Source organism: Melanotaenia boesemani, chromosome 14, assembly GCF_017639745.1.
Source record: "Melanotaenia boesemani isolate fMelBoe1 chromosome 14, fMelBoe1.pri, whole genome shotgun sequence".
NCBI classification, from domain to species: Eukaryota; Metazoa; Chordata; class Actinopteri; order Atheriniformes; family Melanotaeniidae; genus Melanotaenia; species Melanotaenia boesemani.
Window position 1 is genome coordinate 19,098,289 of NC_055695.1, and position 27,230 is coordinate 19,125,518.

General features: G+C 38.2%; 1 long non-coding RNA gene across 1 annotated transcript; it reads right to left on the reverse strand.

Moving 5' to 3' along the window:
* Positions 1–11,470: 11,470 nt before the first annotated feature.
* On the reverse strand, positions 11,471–24,371 carry LOC121653741. Its single transcript, XR_006012848.1, has 2 exons — positions 23,783–24,371; positions 11,471–14,389 (listed from the first exon to the last, which is right to left on the reverse strand). It is a non-coding gene; the product is annotated as an uncharacterized LOC121653741 (long non-coding RNA).
* Positions 24,372–27,230: the final 2,859 nt, after the last annotated feature.

The window sequence follows — 27,230 nt, forward strand, 5'->3', positions numbered from 1 at the left end:
GTAAGGCTGAGTTGGTCAGGCTCAGTGAATTGGTTACTGATGGTAGCAACCTTTTCAGTGAAGTAGAAAGCAAACATTTTTGCAGTTAGCACAGTGGGAGGCTGAGCAGGTGGTGGAGATAGAAGAGAGTTAAACACCATGAACAGTTGTCGTGTGTTGGGAGCATTGCGGATCTTGTTCTGATAAAAGGCTATCTTGGCCGCCTTTAGGCTGGATGTGAAAGTTTCAAGTTTTTGCTGGTACTCAGACAAGTCAGTGTGCTCTTTTGATTTGCGCCACTTTCTTTCTGCAGCCCTGAGTCCAGCTCTGTGCTCCCTTAGAACCTCTGTGAGCCATGGACTGGGAGGATTTTGTCTAACTGGTTTTGACACCAGAGGACAGAGTTTGTCCAGAGAGGAGGTGAGAGAGGAGCAGAGTGTTTCTGTAGCCTCATTAAGAGACAGTAAGGAGAAGTTTGAGTGGGAAGGGAGGGTAGAGTAAACCTCATCAGACAGCTGTGTAGGTCTGAGGGATCTCAAGTTTCTGCAGTAGGACACCATTTTTGGAGCTGCTTGAGTGACATGAGGAAGGAAGACAGAGAATTTAAGGAAGTGGTCTGAGAGGTGCAGCGGGGCGACGGACAGGTTGGCTGTGGAGCAGTTTCTGGTGCCAAGTCAAGAGTATTGCCAGCTTTGTGTGTTGGATGAGTCTGTACCAGTTTGAGACTGAAAGAGTAGATGAGAGCCAGAAAGTCAGTTTCCTGTGATTTGCCAATATGAATGTTCATGTCTCCCATGACAATTAGTGGTATGTCATCAGCAGGAATCTCAGAGAGAATCATGTCCATTTCAGAGACAAACTTATCTATACTGCCACCCGGAGGGCGGTAAATGACCAGAATGTATGCAGTGATGAGTGTAGAGACAATTACTGTGCGATACTCAAGTCATGAGCAGTTAGCCATAGGACGGAGAGAGGTAAAGTTCTACTATTAGTACATTAAATTAAATTAATTAATTATAATTATTTAATGTATTATATTTCATTACATCCCTGGGGTTGCTAAATAGTTACTTGGCCAGTCTTGGTGTTGCGATAGCAACCTCAAGCTACCACCTGGCACCCCCCACTGTATGCAGTCATTCCACACATGCAATACAAGTGCAGGACATAAATATGCAATCAATGCATAGACTGAATTTAAGCTGAGGAAAGACAGTGGCTCAAGAATAAGCAGTGCACTCAGTGAGGGACATTCAAAAATGGTCTGTGAGAATTGTGAATATATGCAGGCAGTGGAAGTAACGCCTAACAGAAGCAACTTTATTAAACCTTTATTTGTCATTGGGAAATTTAACAAAACTTTTGCAAAAGATATGCCAATAACCCTAAAAATGCAAATCACTTATCATGACATACAAGATGAACTGGTTGACATAATGGCAAATATGGTCAGGGAACAAATAAGCAGGGCTATACAAGAAGCTGGCATATTTGCACTGATAGTGGATGAAAGTAAGGAGGTTAGTAAAAAGAAGCAGGTGTCTGTGGTTGTGTGGTACTTGCATAATGATGACATAGGAAAGGAGTTCCTTTGCTTCACTATAGCTGATGGCCAAGATGCTGACTCGCTTCTGACAACCATCAAACAAACTCTTAGTAAATGCAAGTTCGATCACAACACGTGCATTGGCCAGTGCTATGACGGTGCAGCTGTCATGTCAGGGTGTAATAATGGTGTTCAGGAGAAATTTAGACAGATGGCCCACAAGCTCTTTATTTTCATTGGTATGCCCACAGTCTAAATCTAGTATTTGTGGACTGTGTCAATGATGTTGGATCAGCTGGAGAATTCTTTGAAGTTGCTGCATCTTTATTTATTTTTTTATTTTTATTTAAAAAAATTTTTTTTTTTTTGCAGTTCTGTCATGTAACCTAACATGTAACTTAAACAAAAGGAGCTCAAGCTAGCAAACAAGCTGTTTAAACTAAAAAGATTGTCAGCCATTCAGAAAACTCAGCCTAACTGGAAACATCTGGAGTGACATTTGGGACAAAGCTCAAGCCCTGTCCACCAACTCTTGCATCCTCATCCAGTTGAGACCAGAGAGACGGCATGCACAATCTGAAGGTCACTTAGAAGGCTTTGTAGTTGATGCTAAAACAGGAAGGTGTCCAGCCCTCAACTCTCCTGTTACTACCCTGTCATTGATAGACTTGTTATTAAACTGAAAAGACTGTTTTCACCTGAAGCTTGTCCAAAACACCAGTCATTTCTTCAAATGGATCAATGGTCCAGCATTATGGGGTGACCAAAGTCTTTCTCCCTTCTCCGTCCATACAAGGATGCATTTATTGATCTGGACAGACTTTTGTGTATTTCACACATGCTGCCTGTCAAATCTGCAACCTGTGATTGTAGCTTTTCTTGTTTACATACATGAGGAGCAACTCAAGGAACTCAGAGAACAGCAATCTGGCTTAGTTGTCTGTCAATGCAGAATTTGCAAGAGCCCTTGATGAGCAAGAGATCATTGATGTTTTTGCCATGAACCACAGCAAGAGATGCATTATTCTGATCAATCGGTGAGTAAGCTCCACCCTCTCTGACTGTAGTCTGTATGTGTTTGCTTTGGGACATTGAATTCCAGAGTAAATATAGTCAAATAGTTAACAGTTTTCCACTGTGTAATGTATAGACAATAATAACTTTTGTATATGTGGTATATATATGTGGTTGTATATATTATGATATATATTATGATAATATAAATAGGATACTGTTGCTTGCCTTCTTGGGATTGTAATTTACTGCTTTATTTTGAGAACTTATTAGCAACTCCTTATAGTCACAACGCAACTACAAAGCTGTTGCTGATCCTGCTGCTGCCCATGTTTTAGGTGTGTTTTTGTCTGAGTTCTTGTAAATTCCTAGAACTTTCCTGTTAAATGTAGGGGTTAAACCTCCTTCATCCCTCCACACTGGCATGGCCCCAGGTCTACAGCCTCATGAAAAAGCAACAGCAAATTCCTAGCTTTATTAGCACAAGGATCAGAAACATTTGTTGTATCATATTTGACATGTCAGGGGTTGATCACCAGCCCACGTTGTTGCTTTATCTCCTTACAACAACAGGGCCTTTTCTCTGCTCTAAATGAGGTACAATGGGTTAATGATGGTTGCGTGCAGACGCGACTATGCCCTCAATAATTACCTCGCTAGCTTTGCCTCCAGGTGTTCAGCAGACAGCTAATGATGGACTGTCTGAGAATAGAGAAAGGGAGCAGCTGAGGCATAGAATTACACGGTTAAAAGGGTAATAGGCTGCCATCAGCATTACGGCAGCTCTGTGGCACATGTGCCACACAAGAGCTAAGTGTTGCAGGGGTAAAGAAAAATAGTTGTAAATCTTGAAATCTAACAGATCACTTCAGATAAACTTGTTAAAAATATCAATCACTCTTCGCCTTCACTCACTCCATTGCTGACACACATTGCACTGAGTACGAAAAGATGTTCCACCTGAAACCTTGTGACTCACAACCCATGTGGACTACAACGGTGGTTCAGTTTGCAGCTTGCATTTTTAGGTCAACATGCTTTCACATCAGTTGAAATACACCCAGCGGTTTTTAAACCACTAAGGCCTTATCTACCTCACTGTTTGTCAGTGTGCTTGTCATTTAAGCACTCTCATATTTTTGCCCAAATATGGCTAAGCATGCAGCATTTTCGTATATAATGTTATGTGATTTCATTGAGACATTTAACATATTTCGAGTGAGATAATGGCATATTTTCTGCATGTCTGCTTAGTTTTACAGTTTTCCAAAATTTAAGGTTTCAAAATGGATTCAGGTTTGGATCTGCCAAGCTGTTGCAGCAGGTTAGATCAAGCCACACACACAAGCAGCAGCAGAATACACATTACATTACATAATCGATTATGTTTTGTGTGCTGCTTCGATGCAGAATCATTTAATTTTAGAAACGATTATATTCAACACCACTACTGCACACTCTAGCTGGGGGCACACTGCTTATAGAATTTGACCTTGCAAAGAAGTTTGGGAACTATGACATAAGTCTTGCAAAAATCTTGCAAGTGAGAAATTGAACCTACTGGATTCTTTAAACTTGTTTTATGCATGACTTGGGACAAGTTCATATTTGCATGAAAGTTGGCAGTGTCAGTCTCAGCCTCCACAAATGGACAGATGAGGACTCTTCTGAAGCGGTAACAGCTCATATGCTTTGCAGATGATGCTACCTGTTGAGCAGATGCTGAAGCACCCAACAACAACCAGTTTCATAACAAAAAGGATGAAGCACCCAAAATGATTAACAGCGAAGAAGAAAAAAAAAAAAAGACACAGAAAACCTAAACATTTAAGAACACCCCACAGCACAGACTGTTCAGCATATATTTATTCTCAAATGTTTTTACACGAAGACACATGTCTGTGAAACACTAAAGTGGAAAGCCTGCAGAGATATGTTCACCTTTTCAGCTTGTATGCAAATTGCAGGTGTATTACATTTGTAATTCATCGGTCCATGTATCTAAGTGTGCGTATCTAAGAATTGTATTTGCATTAATATGTCTAAGCATGTTAATGTACTGTTAACATCTTCCCAAAACCGAGCTGATATACCACAACAGTTGTGCACAGACCTGGAGCCAAGTCATTCAGTATCTGGTCCTCCAGATTCACAGAGGACGATTTAAAAAACTGACAACATTCGGAAACTATTCTTTTATTTAACCTAGTTCACTCTCCTTTAAGGGACACCTACTCGAAGAACATATCCCGATTTCTTGGCTCACTTCCAGTGTCCCATTCAACATTCAAACATCAATAATGCCTGTGCAAATATGCAGTGTTCTGGTTGCAGTCGCACCCAATCAGTGAATGCCGTTTTCCTCAGGGCATGCTCTTGCCCACCAGAAGAAAAGAGAAAGACATACAGCATGAACATTTCATACAACTTTCTTTACTGAATAATCCATTAGCTTTTTGTTCAAAGGCACTTTTCTGCTCTCTTCTCTTTTTAATTTTTTTTTCTGTATCATAACTAAAGAATTACTAAAAGAAAAGGCTATTGTAGAGAAATTCTTGATGCCAGAACAGGCACATGTGGAGGGGGCAGGGCTTTTTTAAAATCTACACCAGCCTGAGACCACCTGTTTCCTCTTTATCAGATTCTAGATAGCAGAGAGCGGATACAAAGTAGAACAGCCAGAGGTTATAAAGTCAGAGATATAAAATGATGGAGGCAGACTGTCAACACAAATTCTGTTCTTGAACATTTTGTTATGTTTTTTTAGTCAAATGAGTAACATGTTCCCACAGGGTAAAAAAATCTCCACAAACATACGTAAATGCACACAATTACCAGTAGAGACACAAGTTTTGTCTTGAGTACTGGATGTCAGCCATCTACACTTAGTGTTGTCAACCTTGTGAATATATGTGAGACAGTTTTTTTCTCCTTTCTTAATCCTGGCTCTCATTCTTGTGCTCTGGGCTGAGCATCATGACTACTTAACTGAAGGATTTTCCAAGGAAGATTATTTGGCTTTTGTTTCTAAAAAGTGAGGAGACAGATTCTTTTTTTTTTTTTTTTTTTTTTTTTGAAGGGATGCACTCTTAGGTAATATTCTAAAAAGAAACCAAGGCTGTAATATGTAGTACATACTGTATTCAATGATTCAGCTCTAGCATAACCTGTAATGTACAACTTTACATGCAACTTTTTTGTTCAGTTTCTGGTTTAGCAGAAGTAAACAATGGTGTAACTGTGTTTAGTTTGACCAATGCTTGTCAAGAATATTTTTTTCAATTGTGCATCTTCATGATTCATTTGTGATATTTACTTACCTGAGAGAGGGTTGAAGCCTGCCTCCAGGTATAGATGAAGAGTTACTGGCAGTAAAAAAGCAAAAACAAACAAAAAAAAAAACAAAACAAAACAAAAAGCCTGCCTTCAAAACAGTTTACTACATACTACACATACTGGGTAGTACTGCAGTACCTAGGACAGGGTTGGCAACCAAATTTGACCTGGGGGCAAATTTTTCCTGACCAACTGAATAGTGAGCCAAAATTATATCTTTATATCTAAACAAAACTTCTTTAATACTATTATACCTTAAAAAAATATATATCTTATATAAATATATATCTTATATTATTATATACCCACTACAATATGCAACATTCATTGCAAGCATATAGTATTTAAGCTTATAATAAGTTTGTTTCATAGTGTGCTATATTAGCCAGATTTCCAGTTTGGAAAGGTGTAAGTAAACAACCAAATAACTTCTTAATCTTTTCTAATGTTGTAGAAGAAATTTGAGAAATGTGCAGCTTTAAATATAAAAAAACAAAACAAAACAAATAAAAAAAATTTTTTTTTAAATTCCAGAGGCCTGTCTGAACATGTAGAGGAGAGCAAGAGTAACTAAAAACAACAACAACAACAACAAACAAAACAAAACAAAACAATATATATATATATATATATATATAGGAAAAGAAATTTAACTAAAAGGTTGTCAGATTTAATAAAAGAATATAAAAAAAACATTAATTTAGTTTTTTTTTTTTTTTTTTGAAAAACTGCTGCAATGTATTTTATTACAGGATACAGCTAGGAAGACTAGTTGGATGCATTATGGAGATTTTTTATTAAAATCAGAACATGATGCAGATTCTTTTTGCATTCTGAAGATTTTTAATTGTTTTGTATACTGCATATTGTGTACTATAATTTGGTAATGCTTTTAGGATACTAGTATAACACATGGCTTTGAAAACAGTCAAAGAAACTATAGCCATGCTAGCTGCTCTTTGAGGCTAGCATGCTAACATAATTTGCTGATGTTGAATGTTGACTGCTCCAACATTTAGGTATTCTTAAGGGTTTCAAATATTTTTTTACTTATTTGCTCACTCTGCTGTTCATGTGCACAGGGCCTGTTTATTCTGCGTCATTACGCACGACACAGCGGCTTGACTTGGAGATTTTCTGGGTTATTGCAACTAGGTGTGTTTATGCTTGTAGTACTGAACAAACCCAGTGAGGCATAGACTATATCCTGCTTTGTCTTTAACCCTCAAGCAACAGCCTTAAAGAGCGAAGCCTATACAAAATAGAACGTTGGTTACAAACTGTAACCCCAGATTCTGAGTATAGGCACTGCCTTTTAAGTTGTGGGGCTCACTGGCTCCTAAAATGGCTGAAGAAAAAGTTGTATTTTGTAGCCAATAGTCTGGTTTCAGTCTAATTTAGCCTCGAGGCTGAGGTGGGGTCAGTCCAGTAGGGGTGGGTGGACTATAATTTTCAGTGCTGCGCATACACACGGGGGATAAATCCAATAGCAATAGCCTTAAAGGGCTGCACCTATACTCATAGAATCTAGGATTAGAGTTCATAACCAACATTGTGCCTTCAGATATCATAACTCTATGGACAGAGGGTGATGTCTTATAGCACTATGTTGATCCTGCTCTTGAAAGATTTATGCCAACACAGCGCCTCATCTCTTTTTCTTCCCATGTTTCCTGTTAAATAAAGACCATTAGCGCTGTCCTATCAAAGTTGTGTTTTTCCATATCCGAGTCACTTACTTTTTAATTACAAAAATGTTAAATGGGAAAATATGTTTAGAAAGCACTGGGTCAAACGAGAGACAAACTTGAATCTGCTGCTTGCAGGTAACAAGGTAGCTCCTCCACAAAACCACTTTGAACTTGCGGTGCAGACTTTTTCTCTTATTAAATGTGATGATCCTTCCTTTTGTGACAGATTTACAAGCTGCCAGGAGGATATTATCTCTGTATGGTTATTCTCATGTCACATGAAATTAGAGTACAGGGACACAAATAATTACATAATTTGATTAAGGTTCATAATGTTCGCAGACTTCTGTATGTTGTTTGCTGACTTGATTGAGCAACATGATGGTAAGCATTCTGGAAATGTAATTTGTAGATAAAATAATCTTAAATTTTTTATTGTCTACCTGGAAAATTAATCCAATTATTTTATTCGCCAAAAGAAAAAAATGTAGTATTTTTTTTTTGTTTTATGCAACTGGTCCTATTTTCTGAGTTAGGAAATCTCTTCATTTCTATGTATTTGTGCTTTGAAGTTCAAACTTTACAGAGATTTGTTATATTTTGTTTTTATTTTGTTTACTAGCTCATTCTCTGAAGTCACTAAAATACAGCTGTACCTGATTTCTCATCGTGACCGCCGCCAACATTTTCAGCAAATTGAAGCCATTTACAGTTTCAGTATAATACAGTTAAATGAATTTAAAATTTAAATTGACCAACCTTATAACCAACAATGCAAACATGTACTGCCCTTTCTCTGTGTAGGATATCAGCAACTGGGGAAGTTTTGCACCATACTGACACGTGAATTTTTTAAATCCGGGTTTAGACTGGAAAGGCTTACATGCATTTTACAGAAGGGAATACTTTTTTTTCAGTCATTCCAAAAACAATGCACTCATGGTCCTAAACAAAAGAATTAAAAAGCTAAAATACAAATTGAATAGTTATTTAGGAATGTACAAAACACTCCAAAACCCCCAAATGCTTTGCTTTACATCTAATAAACTATGAGATTTTTCAGTCTCAGCTAACTGATTTCCACTGTAAGAAATCTTATAAATCTCTATAACCTCCTGGGACCCAGAGAAAAAAATTGTTAATTTAAACTGTTTTATTTTATAAATTAAGTGCAAAGAATTTTTTCAAACAAAGAAAAGATTTTTTTTTTTAATTATTGTACTCAAATTTTATGTCCACTGGAGTGCAGACCGTGAATTCCTTGTTCTCAAATACAAAACATTTTTTTTAATAAATTATTTATTGAAAAATCTAATAAAACAAAAAGAATTCAACAGTTCATCAAACACATGAAAATATAACATTCCATACTTCTGTTATTTTGTCACAAGTTGGTATTTCTTGAACCAATCGGGTTTGCTGGAGATGCAGAGGAACCGCAGCATCTTATGCACATGTTTCAGTGGGTTACATTAATTAAGTAGTGCTGGGCTCTCTTTCCTGGTAAACATTTCTGAAACTGTGTCTCCATTTTTTTCTTATGTGTTTGTTTTGGCCCACAGAGGACAAAGTTGCACGTCTGGCTCTGCATCTTGGTCTTCCTCATCTTGTTCTTCCTCATCTGAACTTTCACCCTTTCCTGTTTCATCCTCTCTGTCTTTAGTTTTCTAAGAACTCTATATCCAAGTCGTCCTCAGTAATTTTACTGATGTTTTCTGCCTCTGTCATGGAGGTGTCTGCTGATGAAAATGCAACAAAAACAGTTTTTCTAGAGAAGAAATAACCTTAGCTCTGAAAACTCAACACAAGTATTCCTAAGAGGTCTACACACTGGAAAAAAGTGGACTCTAACATTTTAAATTATGTTAATCATTAATAACATGATTAATTTGTTTTTTTTCCATAAAATGTGCTGGCCAAAATGGAGGCCATTTAAAAAGACTAGTTAACAATGCCACACCACTTCTCATGTGACATCATCTTGAAGCTATAGTTCTCCTCTGTAAGGATCAACAGGACTTAATGAAGTAACGTGAAGTGTGACAGAAAGGAGCAAATTTTAACATCCTCAGCAGTGGACAAATATCAGTTGCTGGCTCACAGGGGGATAATCTATGTTTTAAACCTAATTTAATGTAAAAGAAATGGCAAGCATTCATTCAGGTAAACAAAATTAAATATGCAACTTACATTTAAGGTACACTTATTACAACTAAATATGTTGTGTTTTCACAAAATCTTATCTGTCAGTGTGGGTTGACTGAATGAAAAACTGTTTCACTGCATATGAAATCAATAAATAGTATTTTTCATTACTGTGAGGTGAACTATATATCCAACCCAACTTCACATATTTGAGCGCTGCACTTCAAAGAGCTGTCACTCTTACATTTTCAACGTAGATTGCTCGTGATGGTTTGGACTTGCGGAGGTGACTCACAGGTTTGATGGTCCTCGTTTGTCTCCACGAGGCCTGAGGAATGGAAGGAGCTGAGGCTTTGTAGAACAGATGTTCCCGCTCAGCTATAAACCAAATTACGCAGCCAAACTCCCAGCCACAGGCCACAACCACATGGATGTTGATTGAATGACAAAAGGGGCAAGAAAAGCAGATCAGGCTCAATAAAGCAGCCACATCATGAAATCTGGTCAGCCTTTGAGGCCTGAAGATGAAAGGGATATTGACATCACTATGGAGACTAAAAGTAGAGCTGGAGGCTTTGGTCTGTGTGCCCGACACTATCTAAGTGGACGTGTGTCTATTTTTTTTTAAATTGTGGTGCATTGTCTATTTTTTGATGTTGATCCATGGAACAATCAGTATGGAATCTAACGTGAGAAATCAAAAATTATGTTGAACCTTTCACTTTTTGTTGTTTTTTTTTTATTATTATTAACAGACACCCCTGATTTTTTTTAAATAATATTATTATATGTTTTTTTTTAAATATTTTATTTATGCAGTTAACTGCTTAGTTGCATTTTTATTTCCAACTCTGAAGGTTTCTAAAATGTTGAGGTCTTGCATATGTGACACACTGCAGTAAATAACTTCTGTGGGTGTAGGCGACACTGATTTTTCTTCAGCTGATTGCAGACTGAGGCCATCACTGCTTGAATCTGGTGAGGATACACAAGCTACTGCTATCTTAACACATCAGAATCTCACTGTTGTAAGTAAAACTGCATTTGTTTAAAAAATAGTTTAAAAGGTGTTTAGAAGACGTCAGCATCTGGAGTTTTTATATCAAATGCTCAGTTGCAATCATTGTGAGAACTGCTTTTGTCTTTCCACCGAGTATAAAATTCTGTATTTCAGTTTCTGGTACAATACATCCTCAAGGTATACATGCTTAAGTATAAACAAGCTTAAACAAGCTTCAGTGGAGGTGGAGATAAGGGCAATTACAATTTGTGCACACACAACTGATAGCTGAACTGCCTGAATAGCAACTCATATAGTCATGTTCATATAGTAGTGACAATAAAAAAGCATCCAGCTTGCTCCAGGAGGTTAGGTTTTTCAGGTTTTGACTCCACTTTTATGCCAATGTTTAGTCTTTATGTGCTTTGATACCATCATAGAGATGAAGCTTGAAATGTTTGACCTAAGGCTTGATAACTTCTAAATATTTTCTCATTGCACCAACTAGCATAAGTATGGTCAACAACTGCAATGATCTTTTCTAGTGAGTGTACAACTTACACTTTTCTATACACTATAATGGCAAAATGTATGTACTACTAAAGCAAGTGCATGTAGTGTAATAGTGTAGGCAGTGTTCTACATGGAAAAGAAATGATAAAATCATCCATTAGGGGACATAAAGTGTTTTTTATTTCCCTCCTGGTGACGCATGTTATCATCTTCTGATGCTGAATAAAAAAACTGAAAGACGTCTTACCTAGGCTCATTTAATATTTATTATTTTAAATCTTACTTAGATTAGTGCTATAATAAAAAAGATGATGATTACACCTGAAACAGGAAGCAAATCAGAACCCAAATTGTTAAACATAGTTGTAAGCATGCTAACATTCAGAATAACACACACAATACATCCTTATCTTCCACATTCTGTGTAATTAAACACTTTTACATATCATAATCAACATTTTGGTGGTACCACCTGGTGTGAACAATGCCCTGAAATCAGCATAGTACCACAGTCTGTACTTTCACTGCATAATCTCCTCCAGCTTTGAATGGAGCATTTATCTCCTTAAATTCAATGAAACAGGAATACATTTTATGGTGCCTGTCATTATCAGTGGTGGTGATGGATAAAAGTAGATTCATCATGTCTCATGATGAGCTTCTTGCTCTCCTTTGGAAATAAAATGTACCACAGAGTACGCTTCCTTTGTTGGCTGTGAGTAATCTGAGTGGTGAGGAAGTAGCTTTGCACACATTCCCAATCAATGTAAACGGGAACTGCCGGGTAAAATCAATTACACAGGCATAGCCGACATTTCAGTGGGATTACCTCACATTGAACTCCAGTCAGAGGGAGACAGACGAAGACTGAGAGAGGTGTTTGCAGAAATAAACGCGAGGCCAGAGCAGAACCACTAGAAGGCTGCATTAGTATGCAACAGTATTCAAACGACAACTCACTGTCATATAAATATGACATATATGCATATACATGACAAGTTGGAGAGCTCAGGTTTAATTTTCACCAAGGGCATTGACTCAAATCAAGTGTCCCAAGCAGCTATGAGGAAACAGTGCTCAGATTAACACGTCGGCTGAAACACTGAATCTATGCTGTGTTGGGGTATGTTCACTGTAGATTGATGCTGTCATGCAGGACGTATCTCCCCAGTCAGTGGGCTCCACTCCTGTTCCTGCTGAACTGAGCCAGTTTTTAGGTAAAACACTGATACCAGTTCAGTAGGCACGGGAGGGCACAGCCCAGAAATCATTTTCTAGGTACAAGCTTCTAATCTAATCTAATAAGAAGAATACAGTGTTCAGAATGTAGTGAAAAGACATCAAACAGGTAAATAGTTTCAGAAATCTTTACTGAATCAACTGCTAAAATGTGCCCAAATATGCTAAAACAACAGTGGTAGATTTTATTAAATAAATAGGCCCAAGAAGGCAAAAGAATATTTAATTATAACATTTTTTCTACTGTTTACTGTCAGATGAGATAACAAATTTTGCTTAATTTTATGGAAAAAATTATCTCTCAGTGCCAGAATCTGATATATTTTAGGTTTATACATTTTTCTTTATTTGTTTATTTATTTTCTATTTGTTGTAATAAATAGGCCCACCATCTGCATACACAACTCATACGCATGGGTGCTACTCCTCAGCAGGTGTACAGCCTATGGGGAGGAAACAGGAGCTAAAATTGTTTCAAACCACATACTAGTTTAAGATAACCATTTTTAGAACTGCAAATTAAACTATATTGTTTTTGAAGGAACCCAGTGAGGCATAGAATTACCATCCTGGTTCCTCTTTACCTGCTGGATAAATTTTTGGTTGTGAAAAAACTATAAAAACACTTACATTATTTTAGATAAAAGCCTTGATAGGTTTGGGGAGGGATTTATTTGCAGGAAGTTTGACTTTCTTTTGACCCTAAATTAATGGCAAAGCAGTCCTGACGAAACCTGCAAGCGCAGACGGGTCTGACATTTAGCACCACATTCCTAAAAATGCAATAAAATCAGTGACATTTTTCAGTCCACATTAAAGCTGCAACAAAGGTTGTCAAATACATTTGGTATGCATGGTGATTTTTGCTAGGTGCATGGGCTGAGACAGTTTTTGCTTCAGGGAAATACAACTAAATAGTTCAGCTTGTCTCAAGTCTGAACTGCACTGCATAGCCAAAGCCTGCTTTTGGTCCACAGAAAACACAGAGAGCCACAATCCCAGCCTTTCCACCTTCCTCTGTTTCCGCCTAAGCTTTTGTCACTCTTTTCCTCTCCTCCTCCCTCCTTCTTTTTTCATATCCAGGATCATCAAGTGCTGTCCATTCACCGGAACAAATCCCCAACGTCGAATAAACTATTTCACCTCAGGCACTGAACTTAGCCACTGTGAACAACATATAGCAGGGATCAATGCTCACCAATTAGCTAAGCTCTGTGCCTTTAGCAAATGGGTGGCTGGCTTTTGAGGGAGCAGAAACTCATGCAGACCTTTACGTGACTGCTCACTGGTAAAGTTGGTGGGCTCTAGAGCTTATTTCTCTAAAAGGGTCATGCCTGTGGAGGATTCAAGTTTTCATTTCATATCTGAATTATTTCCTTGTTGAGATATTTCAGATCTGGAAGCTGAAACAAGCTCTGCCTCCAAAAAGGAGATTTTTATCATGTTAAGCTGTGTGACTCGTACATTTCTGGGATATTAGAGAGGAGTGAAGACAGTCTGAACTTCAGAAAGCTGCACCCTAACTTCAGCACTCAAAGCATTTAGACATTTTTAAAGGCAGAAGCATTCTTTCATAGATTTTCATGTGAGCTTTTGATTTCACAAGTTAATCTTTTGAAATCTGCTGAGAGTTTCTGTCTGATCTTTGATTCTACAGTAACATCCAGAGCCCAAAAGATGCATCCCACAGTGGAAATTTAAGGACAGCATAGGTCACCTGCTGAGCTGTGAAGGAGTGGAAATCCCTGGCAATGTGATTTTTGTTTCTCTCTGTGCATCAAATCACGGTGCCAGGAACCCTCCCCATCACAGCCAGGGAAGAGGCTGAACCCCTCTGCACCTCTCTGCCCTTCCCTTGCCTCTGAATCCTTCTGGTCTCCATATGCCTTTTTTCTTCTGCAGCAGCTGTGCAACACCTGTGACCTGAAAGATAGAGGAAAAAAAGATTTTGGATACATTATGACTCTGAGACACCGAGAAACAAAAACTTCTACATTAGAACTTGATGATAATCTATGATGCACTTCGGACCAAGCATACAGTCCTGAAATGAAAGATGATGCAACTTAATATCTGTAACAAAAAAATTACATTTGTGCGACATGAGGAATGACTCTGCAGAGTTCTTTGTTGCACAGCTCAGCAGGAAATAGCAGGTCTGGAGTCTAGTCGGAACATGCAGAGCCAGCTACCAGCCAGTCAAGGGCAAAAAGAAAACACTTCTTGTTTGAAGTGGCGAGGGGCAGTAAGCTGTCTGGTCTTCCTGGACAACAGAGAACTCACTATAAAACGTCAGCCAAGGAGAACAGGCACCAAAAGGAGATCTGCTGTTTTTTTTCAGCAAATAATAAGCAGTCTACAACAAATGGATTTGGTTCTGTTTGGTCTCAGATTAATCAAGAAGATTTCAGGTCAGAGTAAACTGGTTTTCCATTGTAGATAGCAAGGGATCACAAGGGAACAGAAAGAAAAAACAAACTGCTGCTGTTTTTTTTTTATTATTATTTTTACAGCTTCCTTCTTGCAAAATTATAACACGGCCAGGTATTATTATCTTTTGTTGTTGTTGTTCAGGCTGTTTTGCAGGGAAAATTCCAGGCCCACCCTGGTGGGGAAGGAATAATGACAGGATTGTTTAGCAGTGTGGAGGAGGAGGTTAGGGCTGAGTCACAACTGTTCCTCTTTCCTCACTTTTCATTCATCCGATACGGTACAATATGATGCGATTCGATAGAATACACCTTTATTGTCAGCCACATGTCTGAGATTTGTTTTGCATCACGTCAGCAAGATGTTTACATAGAATACTTAAACAGTACACACATTAAATTTGCTCACTTATGCAAAATACATCATAAAATACACACACTGGATTCCTCAAAGTTCTAAGTTTAGTTTTATAATTGAATTATGTATGAAATAGTGTTTCAGTGTTACTTTATTGAACTTTGGAACCTGGTATCTTCTTCTAGATGGTTGGAGCTCATCATCTGCATCTCCTCTCACTTCATTTTACAGTCTAAATTATGTTGACTGTCAACTATAATGAGATGCGATTCCACATTACCATCACATATTATTATTTTTTTCGTTCCTTATAACCTGATTATTCTGAGTCAGACAGACTGAGACAGTTCGTGTCTGTTAAATTTAATATTAGAGAATATTTTGGTATTTGTTTTCAACACAAAATACTATAAATAGTTAAAATACTGTATAAATAACAAAAATATATTTGTGACAACATACAAATGTGCAATATGAAAAAAACACAATGAATTTAAATTTATTAAATAAAATTAAAAATAAACTTAAACTGCACCGGGCAATAAAACTGCAAAAGGGAAAAAACTGAAACTAGCAGCCAAAATTTTTCCTGCCATTTTTGTTTTTCGGTAAAGAGCCTTTTTGTCTGCTGTGGGAGTCGAACATCTAGATTGCTCTCAGTTGTGACTCTGAAAAAGAACACAAGCAACTCCACGCTCCAGTTTTTTATCATGCGTATCCTCAGTGCTGCTGGGCCTTTTTGAGCGATACTGAAGCATTTGTGGTCCATTAAAAGACTGCTGACGTTATAGATGCTAGAAATTAAAAAAAAATGAAGCAGCTACATGCACTCACTTTTGATGAAAAGTAGTAGGAAGTCTGTGCTGTGTCTCTGAAGTCAGTTTTGTTTTTCTCGTGTTCAGCATCAGCCATTCTGACAGTTTTTTCACCACTATTGAACATCCATGTAGATCCGCATCACGGCTTGCACGGTGACTCACCAACATATCCAGCTGTTGATCAGCTAAATCTGTCAGAGGTTGTGTGAGAATTGTTAGCTAACTGCATGGCATTGCTTTGGCAAAGATTTTAAAAGTGGTGAAAGTTTGCAATTTTTCAGTCTTCTCTTTAAGTTTTATGGGTTTAAAAGCTGGTATGTTGGGGATTAGTCACAGCATTTCAGAAGAGGAATACATTAAGCATTCACCATGCATGCTATGACGCAAAACAACACAGAACATAAACAGATATTACATTTTTGAGGTTTAAGTTGATTTTGAAGGTGAAAACTTTTATGCAGCTTTTATGCAGCTCCTAGCTTGGCTCCCCATCAGCATTCCTCACTGTTTGAGGGTTCTCTGACTGCTGTCTACTGAAAGTAAGACACTGACTGCTCATAAGTATTTCACACAAACCTATCTTAAAAAAACAAACAAAAAAATAAAATAAAATAAACACACACACACACACAAAAATACAATGTCCATTTCAAGCTAACAATGAGTTAGCTTGGCTGAATATAATATAATATAATATAAATAAATAAATAAATAAATAAATAAATAAATAAATAAATAAAGGCTTCTTTGCTGGGGCTGGTACAAGTGCGAAACACATATTGTGCGACAACACAATGTTATTTATTTTTCAAGGAAAATTAGTTTCTCTCTGCAGTTTAGATCAACTTCACCACAATACAAAAATCACTAAATGCTACTAAACAGAGAGCAGTTATATTAATGAGGAGAGGCAACAGTATGGAACATGTCTGCCTTCCTCCACCAGAACTAGCAGAATGGCTAACAGCCTTCACCCCCAGGCCATCAGACTGCTATATGAACACTGTCCTCCTCTCCCCTTTCATCCTTCATCCTTCACCTTTTCACACCTGTCATAACTCTGACCTGTACTTTGCATTGCTGCAGCAAACACACTAAATATTCATAAAAACTCTGCCTTCCATCATGCCGTTGTGTCTGCATTCTTTATATTAGTGTACTTGTTTACAATCCTGAGTGCTTGAGTATTTTGTTTACATTCTGCATACTGCATTTATGAAAGGCACTTGTACTTGCATCAAAGGTATACCAATAGATTGATTGATGCTCTAAATGTACTTTTGTTGTTACTGACAATGACAATAAATTATTGAATTTGAATCTTCAACTCATCCAAGTCAGCGTGTTGTTTTCTTGCAATCAGGTGAGATTTGAAAAAAAAAAAAAGTGCCTTCAAAGTTCAAAAACCCTTTGTGTAGATTCCAGGCTAAAATTCCAATTACTCGCTTATGGCTGAACCCAACTACCAGGTAGTTTGATCTGGTCATCCTCTGCAAACAATACATGCATGTTGTTTAACTGATCCAATAGGGCAAAATAAAGTCAAAGGCTTCTGTGAAAAATTTTTAGAACTTATTTATGTAAATATGTAGAGGGTATTTTTCCTTACAGTTTTCCACTTTTTAAAATTTTAAACTATTTTCATTATGTTTTTTAAATTACTTTTTTTTTTTTGACTGGGAACAGATCCAAAAACTCTGTTTAGTTTTCCTCTTTGCTTTGCGAAGGAAGAGATGTGGTTGCTTTAAAATGTTTTGGTTTTATTATTGCTAGTTTATAACTTGACTATCTTCTATTTTAACCCAAACCTTGATCTCATTGTAAATGTAATGAAGTTAGCATTTTTCTGCTGAAAACCAGACAGAAAAAAAATCCCATCTCCATTTTTTTGTTGCCAAAAACTATAAAAAAAAAAAAAAAAAAAAAAAAAAAAAAAACCACAGCCAACAGTTTTTTATCAACATAAAATCATCACAGTATGCACTGAACTGACCCCAGAGGCCTTTGTACATTTTTGACAAACTGACTTTCACTGTTCCTTCACAGAGCCACAGTACACGTTGTACAACTTTACAAAGGCATGTAGACTACTTCCAGACAGAAAAACATGTTGGTCCTGTCAAATAGTGCTAACAGCCTGCCCCTCCTCACACAGGAATCATGAATAAATATGTTTGTCTGTGCTGTGAGATGAGAAAAGACATGTCTGAGTGAACAGTAACGTGGAATGAGGGATTGCCTGTGTGTCAGTTGCTCTTTTGCTTGCATGAGTTGGAGCGTGCTGTCTGAGAGAAAAGAGAAGAAAATGCTGAAAGTGCGGGTGAATGATGGCAGTGGTAATGCTCTCTTGCACTTTGGCATGTCATTGTGTTTATTTACCAGGTGTGAACCTCAATACGAGGAAGGAATGAATGGCTGGTGACATTACTGTGAAGAAGGTGAATTACAGGGTGGCATTGGGAGATCACATGCAGCAATTATAAGAGCAAAAATGTTATTTCTGTAATATGCATTAAAGCACATTTAAGAAAACATAATGAAGTGGTGAAAAAAAAGTTACTTAAATAGAAAATAAAACACACTGTGGTATGATAAAACGTCAGTATTCTACACTGCTCAGTTTGACATAGTTTCTACATGCTGCTGCTGCTAAATGTGACTCTTTGTGAAAGTCTAATGCAATGTCTTCTGTTTGTGTGAGTCCGAATGAAAAGAATTTACAGCCTTATGGAACTTATTATTGTACGAAGACAGAAGATATGAATAAGTCACCAAATTTAGAAAGAGCAAGGTTTGCATTCCAGCCGAACAAACTGACCTCATTCACGCACTCTGCTTGTTGGGCAAAAGAGTAAAGGAGAGCTGGAGGAAACAGCATTGAATTCAGGAGACTTTTGGGTGCCCTAAAATCAAATGTATAAAGGTACTACAATATATATATATATATATAAAAATATAAACAATACCTAATTGTAATAAAGCCTTAGACATCCTTGGTGGTTGGACTTTGTTATGTTGCTCTTTCTGCCTCGTCCTCCATTTTTGTTAAAGGATGACAAAAGCCACACACCATTTGCTGAAAAGCACTTTCTGGTGTAACTCTACTCCGTGCAGTTGGCAGTGTTTACACTGAAGATGTTGTGATATATGTGGTGGTGACCACGGGTGTGAGATTCATATCTTCTCATCCAGCCATGCAGCACTGACGTCACTGTGCATTTCTCACATTGGTGCCACTGTGATTTGTCTCCCTCCTCAAACAAAATACAAGAGAATGTTGACAGAGAAGGAGAAACAAGAGACGGAGACGATTATGAGAAAATGTGTGCTTGAGAAAAAGACTAAAAGCTATATTAAGTAGAAACTACATTAGAAAAGTCCTGGGTTGTAGCTTGTACTTTTGTAGTTGAAGTGCACAGAAGACATGCTTCATATGCAACCAAACGTTCCTACATAACTGCCAGATGAGTGTCTGAATTATCAGCTCAGTTTTATAGGAAGATATTTAATAGACTCTCAGGCTCGCGGGGCTGACAGTTCTGCTCCTAAATCATGCTCAGGGGGCCGGTGCCAGGTGGGACTGGTAGGACCCTGCCCTGGGTCCCCTGGGTCTCACACTGGTAGTGGGGGCTCTGGCTGCGGCCTTCTTCTGCTTCCGTCTTGGTGGGCGTGAGGTTGTCCCTGCGGTGGACTGCCTGCTTCTGTGCTCTGTGGTGGCTGCTGGTTGCCTGGAGGAGGGGCTTGGGGTCCTCAGTCTGCTTTTGATCCTTGGAAAAAGTGTGGTTGTGTATGATCACTCAAAACAACTTACCCCTAATATTTTGTGTAATAATAATAATAATAATAATAATAATAATAATAATAATAATAATAATAATAATAATAATAATAAGACTGGCAGATGGTATTATGGACATGACTGCTAAGCTGAAAAACCAACCTGTCCTCACCACCAGTGTTTTCAAGGTAACTTAACTTTAAAGTTATTTAAAGTTAAGTAAATTAAAGTAACTTAAAATGTTGTCACAAAATGGCTTTACAATACAGTCTTAAAAATTGTGAGGTTATAGCATTTTGGTTGGCAGTTGTTTCGTCATAGTAGTGTTGTGTCATGTGAGACCAGCTTTTCTAATAGTTTTCTAATCATAACAATGGATTTTTTAACATCCAACCCCACCCATGTACTTCTAAATCCAAACTATAACCATCAGCAGATGAGAAGGAAGAGGAATAATAAGCAGTTGCAAAAGTACAGCACAAGTAGAAAAGGTAAAAAAAAAACTGTATCATAGTTGAGAAGTGAGGAAAGAAAACTGTATTGTATAATTTTTCATCCTTTTTTTTTTTTTTTCTATAAAGTTTGTATACATTTTCCTCTGGACCAATGGCCAGCTCCTGTGATCGCCTTGATCAAAACACCAGACATCATATTAAAATGCAATCAGAATTTCAACTTCTCTCCATCAAGCTTTCTAAAATTACATCATTTTCAGGTGTAAAAACAGGCTAAAAAGCAATGAGCCTGCACCTTCATTTATGTGTTTTTAATTTTCATAAAGTGCTTTTCCTTAAAGTGCTCATCTTTTCCCTCCACCACTAACAATTCAATTCAGACCAGGCCCTTCCAGATGCTGGACACAACTGACGGATAAACACAAAGCCTTTGTCTCAATCAGCTGCACCTCTGTAGGTAACTAAAGAGTCCCTGAGAATTAAAAAGTCATTACAAGAGTTCACTGGATCTGAGCTTCATTATTCAGCTCATTAGATCACTCAGTCTCAATAAACCAGCTCTCACATGTGACTAATGATGGGAACAGGCATCACGCAGGGGCTTTTTCACATGTCCCATTAACAATAATCCACTTTACATAGCGTTAATGCAATTTGGTGGAGATGTAATTTCATGCAAAAATCAATCATTACCAACCTTTTCTTAGAAACTAAATGGAGTGAGACATATGAGACTAAACAGATTTGTTTTGTTTTGGGTTTTTTTGTGCTAAAAAGTGCCTGTTGATAAATCGCAAAAATGCTATCCTTAAAGAGGCAATGACTCACCGCTTATAGGAGCAAAGGAGAAATGAAAAAATGATCTCTCCGTCCGCTCTGACAGGAACATGATCGATTATAATGCATGAGGGGAAATGGCACGGCTGCATTAAAGCCTGGCATGGGTTATCTTTAAATCTGATAGTAGTAGCTATTGCAGCTATTAGCTAATAGCTGTGGCTGCGCTGATAACATTTGGTCTGGAAGGAAGGTCTTTCAGCAGGAACGTGAGAGGAGCTGGAGAACAAGGGAGGAGTTTGACGGAGAAAGTGAGAGGGTAAAAGCATGCATGGTGGACGGTTTGATTCATGTGTGAAATTGTGATCAGGTGATGTGGTGGAGGAAATATACTTAGACACAACAACATCAAAATGCCAGGTTCATCTGAGGGTGCCATGTGCCAATGCTGCTATTAGTAGAGTCAAAGCTAATAAAGTTTCGGGCGGCAGCTAGTTCAGCCACCCACTTTCTACATTTGCGACACACCCTGAACCTGCATTTCCCATTGTTTTCTACACCATCGTAACAACAGAAACCTGCCAGGAGTCCTTTACAAAGTGAAAGAAAAACAGCACAGGTGGGCGATAAACCTTTTCAGTTGTTTCTGATTAAAATGCAGAGGGAGTGAAAGAAGTTTGGGAGGAACTACTGAGATGCATTCGTCAGCATGGCGTGTGAGACGGCCAAAAGGAGTTGGTGTGTTCGGCTTGTGACCTCTGTAACCGACAGGCTCCCTCCCACTTCAAGCATGCGATCTCTCCACAAACCGAGGCCTGTTTTTCCACCACACATGGCTTCAATTGGAGGCTACTGCTGCTGTTGCTGCATCTGCAGCAGCCAGGCATAGCACAACAAACCTGATTATGAAATCAGCAACCTGCAAACAGATCAAGTTGGCAGAGTCACTCAGTGAAGTTCAAATTATTCATTTCTTTCATAAGTTTTTGTTTTCTTTAAAATTCTCTTTTTTATTCATGTGTGTATGTTTATGTGTGAACAGGCCTGTATTTAAGTCTTGCTCCAGTGCCAACAACGCAAGCTGTTTACTGCTTGGTTGGTCATAAAAAGTAAATATGCAACAGTCGGGGTCTATCAAAGGCTCCTTCATTTGGTTGCTGGCTAAGATGGCTTTGGATGTGTGCTGTGATTGCTTCGGCTCAGACAGAAATTTTCTGTGGTAGGCGCATGGCCGGGCTGAAAGGGCTGAGGGAAACCATACTGTCCAATCCACTTGGACAGTCTGCAGTTGATCTGAGGGAACCAGTGAACACACAAAGTGCAGGAAAACCATGTGAGGGACCATCTGGCTCCACACAAGACATCAACACACACACACACACACACACACACACACACACACACACACACACACACACACACACACAAACACACAAAAACCTACTTAGTCGTGCCTGTAAACACAGGCGTGCAGTCACACATATTGCATTCACATGGAGTGTATTGATGACAACAAAATTAGCTAAACTCTGATGGCAAACATCTGTTCATTGTTCGCGAGACAACGCCCATGTCAACATCTGTTTTTGAATCTGGACTTTTTGGTATGAGGCAGTTTTGATTTAAAGTTCATTTGAAACATGAGAACATAAATGGATTATATTTTGGCTAGCATATTAGCAATAATTGTGTTTTACAAAGTCTGACTTGCTGTCATTTCTCATCACAAATTCTTTGTAAAAACACAAATTTATTAACATGACAGATGGTACACTAGACATTCAAATATTTTGAATATTATATATTTCTTAGCGAACATGTGGCACTATGTTGCATACTCGGCTTGGATTTAACTACATGGCTGATATAATAGCAGGAATATAAATGCATTAGGAAAAAGAAGAAATATTTACTCTGATATTATCTTTATACTGATTGTATATCTACAATTATGCAACTTTTATGAATGTTTTAGCTTTGTTCTTGCATAACATGACTCTTACACATGAGAACAACTCGCTGATTTGGCAGACACATTTAAAGCCTTGGAGCACGCTCAAATATTTGAACTATTTGTCCAGAAAAATGTTCTGTACACTTGACTTTAGGGTCAGTTTATCAAATCAAACTCCTTCTCCAAGCAGTGGTGATATTATGGCTCTGCACAAAACCCCCCACAGTCATGAGATTACCGAGAAAGAGTGCTGGTACAGCCTCTAGAAGTCATGCAGGTGTGTGTGTGTGTGTTTGTGTGTGTGCAGGTATGTGCGAAATATCTGTTTTTTTTTTGTTAACAGATATCAAAATCTAAGTCAGGTTCATTCAACCTTTAAAAGGTACTTAGTGATTCGGCTTCATGGAATCCACTGTGTTGTCTTTTTTCTGTTTGACCCTCATAAACAACATGATTAAACTCTGTATGGAAAATATAATACTTGTGACACACACAGATGCACCAACTTCTCAAATGTCACCACTGAATGATCAATGCTTGACTCTTGATAAATCTAATGTTATAAACTCCACCTAAGCTTTGATCAGATCTGCTGTCATGTGTTTGTGAAAAGTCAGCTGCTAAAGGAAAAAAATTACACAAGGTGAGGCAGAAAACTAATAAAATTTGTAAAAGGAATGCTGTGCGTACAGAAGAAGGAAGTGTGGGAAAAAGTGTATGAGAGACAGAGGAGTGTTTGTGACTCACCGTGCCCACAGGTCCTCCCGTGCTAAATGGTTACGCCTGAGTTACCTCAGAGTTCAATTGAGGATATACACAAAGTGGAAGAGTTACTTTTTTGGGAAAGATCCCAGTGACCGATTTACTGGCTGACTAGCTAACCACCTGACTGGCTAATAACTGACAAAAGAAAAAAAAAGAAAAAAGTATGACTGCCTGACTGAGCCAGCTGTGTCCAAGAATCATTCTGCAGTGCAATCCTCAGAGCCCGGGTCTCCCGCTGAGGTCTCGCTGCCAAAGCTGTCCTGTCATATCCTGCTCTGTCCATGGCCGGTTCCCTGAGCTCGATAGCCCAACAAGAAGCAGAAAGAGGGGTGGGGGGTGGGAGTGAGGCTCTGTCCCCTTGTTCCCACAGTCTGCCGGGAGAAGAGAGGAAAGGAGAGTACGCTGCTCTGTTCCCATAGAGGTCAGATGTGGAGTTAACACACCCAGCCAGCTGGCTGGTAACTGCTGCCTGCCTGCTACTGATGTTGTTTCCCCCCTCTCCGTCTCTCCTCCCTTCAAACCTGATAAATCACTCGGGAGACACAGCAAGTACCGAACAACTCAGCCCAGAGTTACAGTAACACAGAGAGAGACTTTCAACCATTGTCCCAAGAGATTCATATGAGAGTCTGAAGGCAGAGCTGCCAGTCCTCCTCCTTCCCTCCCTCCCTCCCTCCTTCCCTCCCTCCATTCTTCCCTCCTGCCTCTCCTCTTACATTCCCCTCTCTAGTTCTTTTTACAGCCTCCGCTGAGACACTCTTATTGTGTGGCAATTGCATTAGCCTTTAGCGAGCGCGGAATGGCTCTTAGTGTCTAATGCAATGTTGTTTTTTCTTCGTCTTAATCTTACTCCTTATCTTTCTGTCCTCTGTCTCACTCTTTTTCTCTGTCTCACTCAAGTGTCTATCGGTTTGACATGTACACATATGCATCTACACTTCCTCGTCTTCTGTCCTTGCAGATTTTCATCTTCCTCTGTGAAAGATTCCTTAAAGAAACACTGTCTCTCTGTTGCTCTTTCATGCAGGTGCTTCAGTACTTTCAGGAAATTCCAGGTTCAGGATTAAATTTTGGGATGCAGAAAGGCATCCATTGTGTTTATCTGTTTGTCTTATGATTGTCTTAACTGCTTATTGACTATTACAGGTGAAGTAGAGGCAACTCTGACAAATAAATGAAACTATGAGAAGAAAAATCATTTAAGTATTACCATACAGAATATTGGCTTCTGATGAGAAATTAATTTGTTTGTGGATGGGATTACATTAAAAGTTCAATTTAAATCAAATTATTTTTAAATGAACAGTTCTCATGTTGCAGATAGAGTATGCTCAATTAACAATGATAATATGGTTCATTTACCAAATTAAACTTTCACCAATGGTGTCTGTTTTCAGTTCAACAGTTGCAACTTATAATGTAGTACAAACTTATGAGCTTCTCTCAAAACTCAACCCTTAAGACAATAAAAAAGATACTTAGAAACTATGTGCTTCTGACTTGTTTTGATGCCAAACCGGTATTCATCAAGCACATTGCTGGAGCTGACATTGCCCTGCAGTGTCCCAGGGCTGAGACACTGCACTTCACAACTTTGTGCTCCTGCCTGGAGCATCACAACTGCATTTTGCTTTATGGCAACACATCACATGCCAGCAACTCGATATCAACACTATGGCCATTTTGGATGCACACCATGGCTGAGTAAACAAAGAAACCAGTGGAGAAAGTGAGGAAAATAAGGAAAGAAAGTGACAGAGCAAGAGTTAATATAAGAGTCCACATTGGACTGTGTTTAACTGGCTGGAGAGAGCTCATAGAAGAGACCAAATGCATGATGGATGCCCAATTAGCCTTTGTTAGGATCCTGCCACTGTGCTAAAATCTGCTAGTTCAGTAGTGCCGCTTTAATTGACAAGTTTCCTCCTCTGCTTGCACCATGGGCTGTTTTAAAAAAATATTAGTTAATTATATGCCAGGATCAAGTTTGGAATTTAAGGAAATATGTTGGGGATTTGTTTTCATGATGCTGGCTTATGAAATATTTGCATGCTAGCTACAGCGACTGGGTGACTGCAGCTCTAAAACAGTTGTTTCCAAAGAGACAAAAAGTTGTTCTGTTTTGAAATATTCAGTTGTTTATTGTGAATATCATTAATTATAATATTACTCATTATAATTAAGTATGTACTATAACTACACTGAAGCTTAACAGCTTCAGTACATGCTTTTGTAGGTGGATGCAGTTCAACAAAAAGCAGGTATAGGGAGAGATTTATAGATTTGTGTCCTAAAGTTTAATGTCAGTGTTGTGGAGAGAATTTTTAATTACATGTTCTCAACTGTTAAATATGTAAAAGTGCATCTTCTTTTAAACTTTGTTTGGAATAAGCGTAAAGATAAAATATTTTAATGTTAGGGAATATTTAAACTAATGAAAGCATGACATATTCCCTTTTAAATGTTTTGTATCACGATAATATATGAAAATATCACTATGTTCAACCCATGAGATATTCTGTCAATAAAGCTGATGGGCTGGCAGTGTTTTGCAAGCACAGTAGCTTGAGACTCTGCAGAGTGACAGGGGCTCAGCAGAAAAAGCATCTTGTGCATAGAAAGTCACAATTTTTATCCCCTCAGCACTGGGTCTAAACAACTTCTCTGTCCCGCTAAAGTGTCTCTGAAATCAGGAAATCGTAGACCTCTGTGTGGAGAAAGAGTCTGGATATAATAACTCTACTTTGTTATAAAGTACAGTTTAATGCCATTAAGTCCAACAGCAAGTATTTTAAAAAGATTCATCAAAGAATGTACTGATGTCCCTCTTCAGTGGCTCTAACTGCTCCCTGCTGTAAATCTAAAATGATTAGAGGGCAGCAGAAAAGATTAGACCGTATTTCAAAGCACATGGTGTGTCCAGACATAACACTCATTAATTAAATTCTTGTGTTCTCTTTGAAGTTAGATAATGTCTTACACAAGCAGTTTAGAGCTCGAGAACAGCCCCTTCAATGTTCTCCGTCTCTTACAGTAACTCACAGCGACATATTTGATCAGTGCAATCTGTCATTTCACAGTGCACACTCAGAATTCACTGTCTTTTATTTACTCAGATTTTTACAGATACCTGTCAGAGATTTCAGCTTCCACCCCCATGGATTGCAAGTGAGTGCAATTTTGTTTGTGGTGCTTAAAACTGCATAAATACATGTTTTTAGATCACAATTAGAAAGGATCAAAGGACCACATTTCATATATATGGTTCATTGTAACTCCAAAGCTTTACTCTTAGCTTTTTGGGTTTACGACTGCTGTTTTTTATCGTTCCTATTTATCTTATTTATTCAGTTTCTGCACATACAAATAGTTTAAAAATAAAAAAGGCACTTTATACCACCTGTTCAGTCAAATAGCAGAAGAGGAAAAC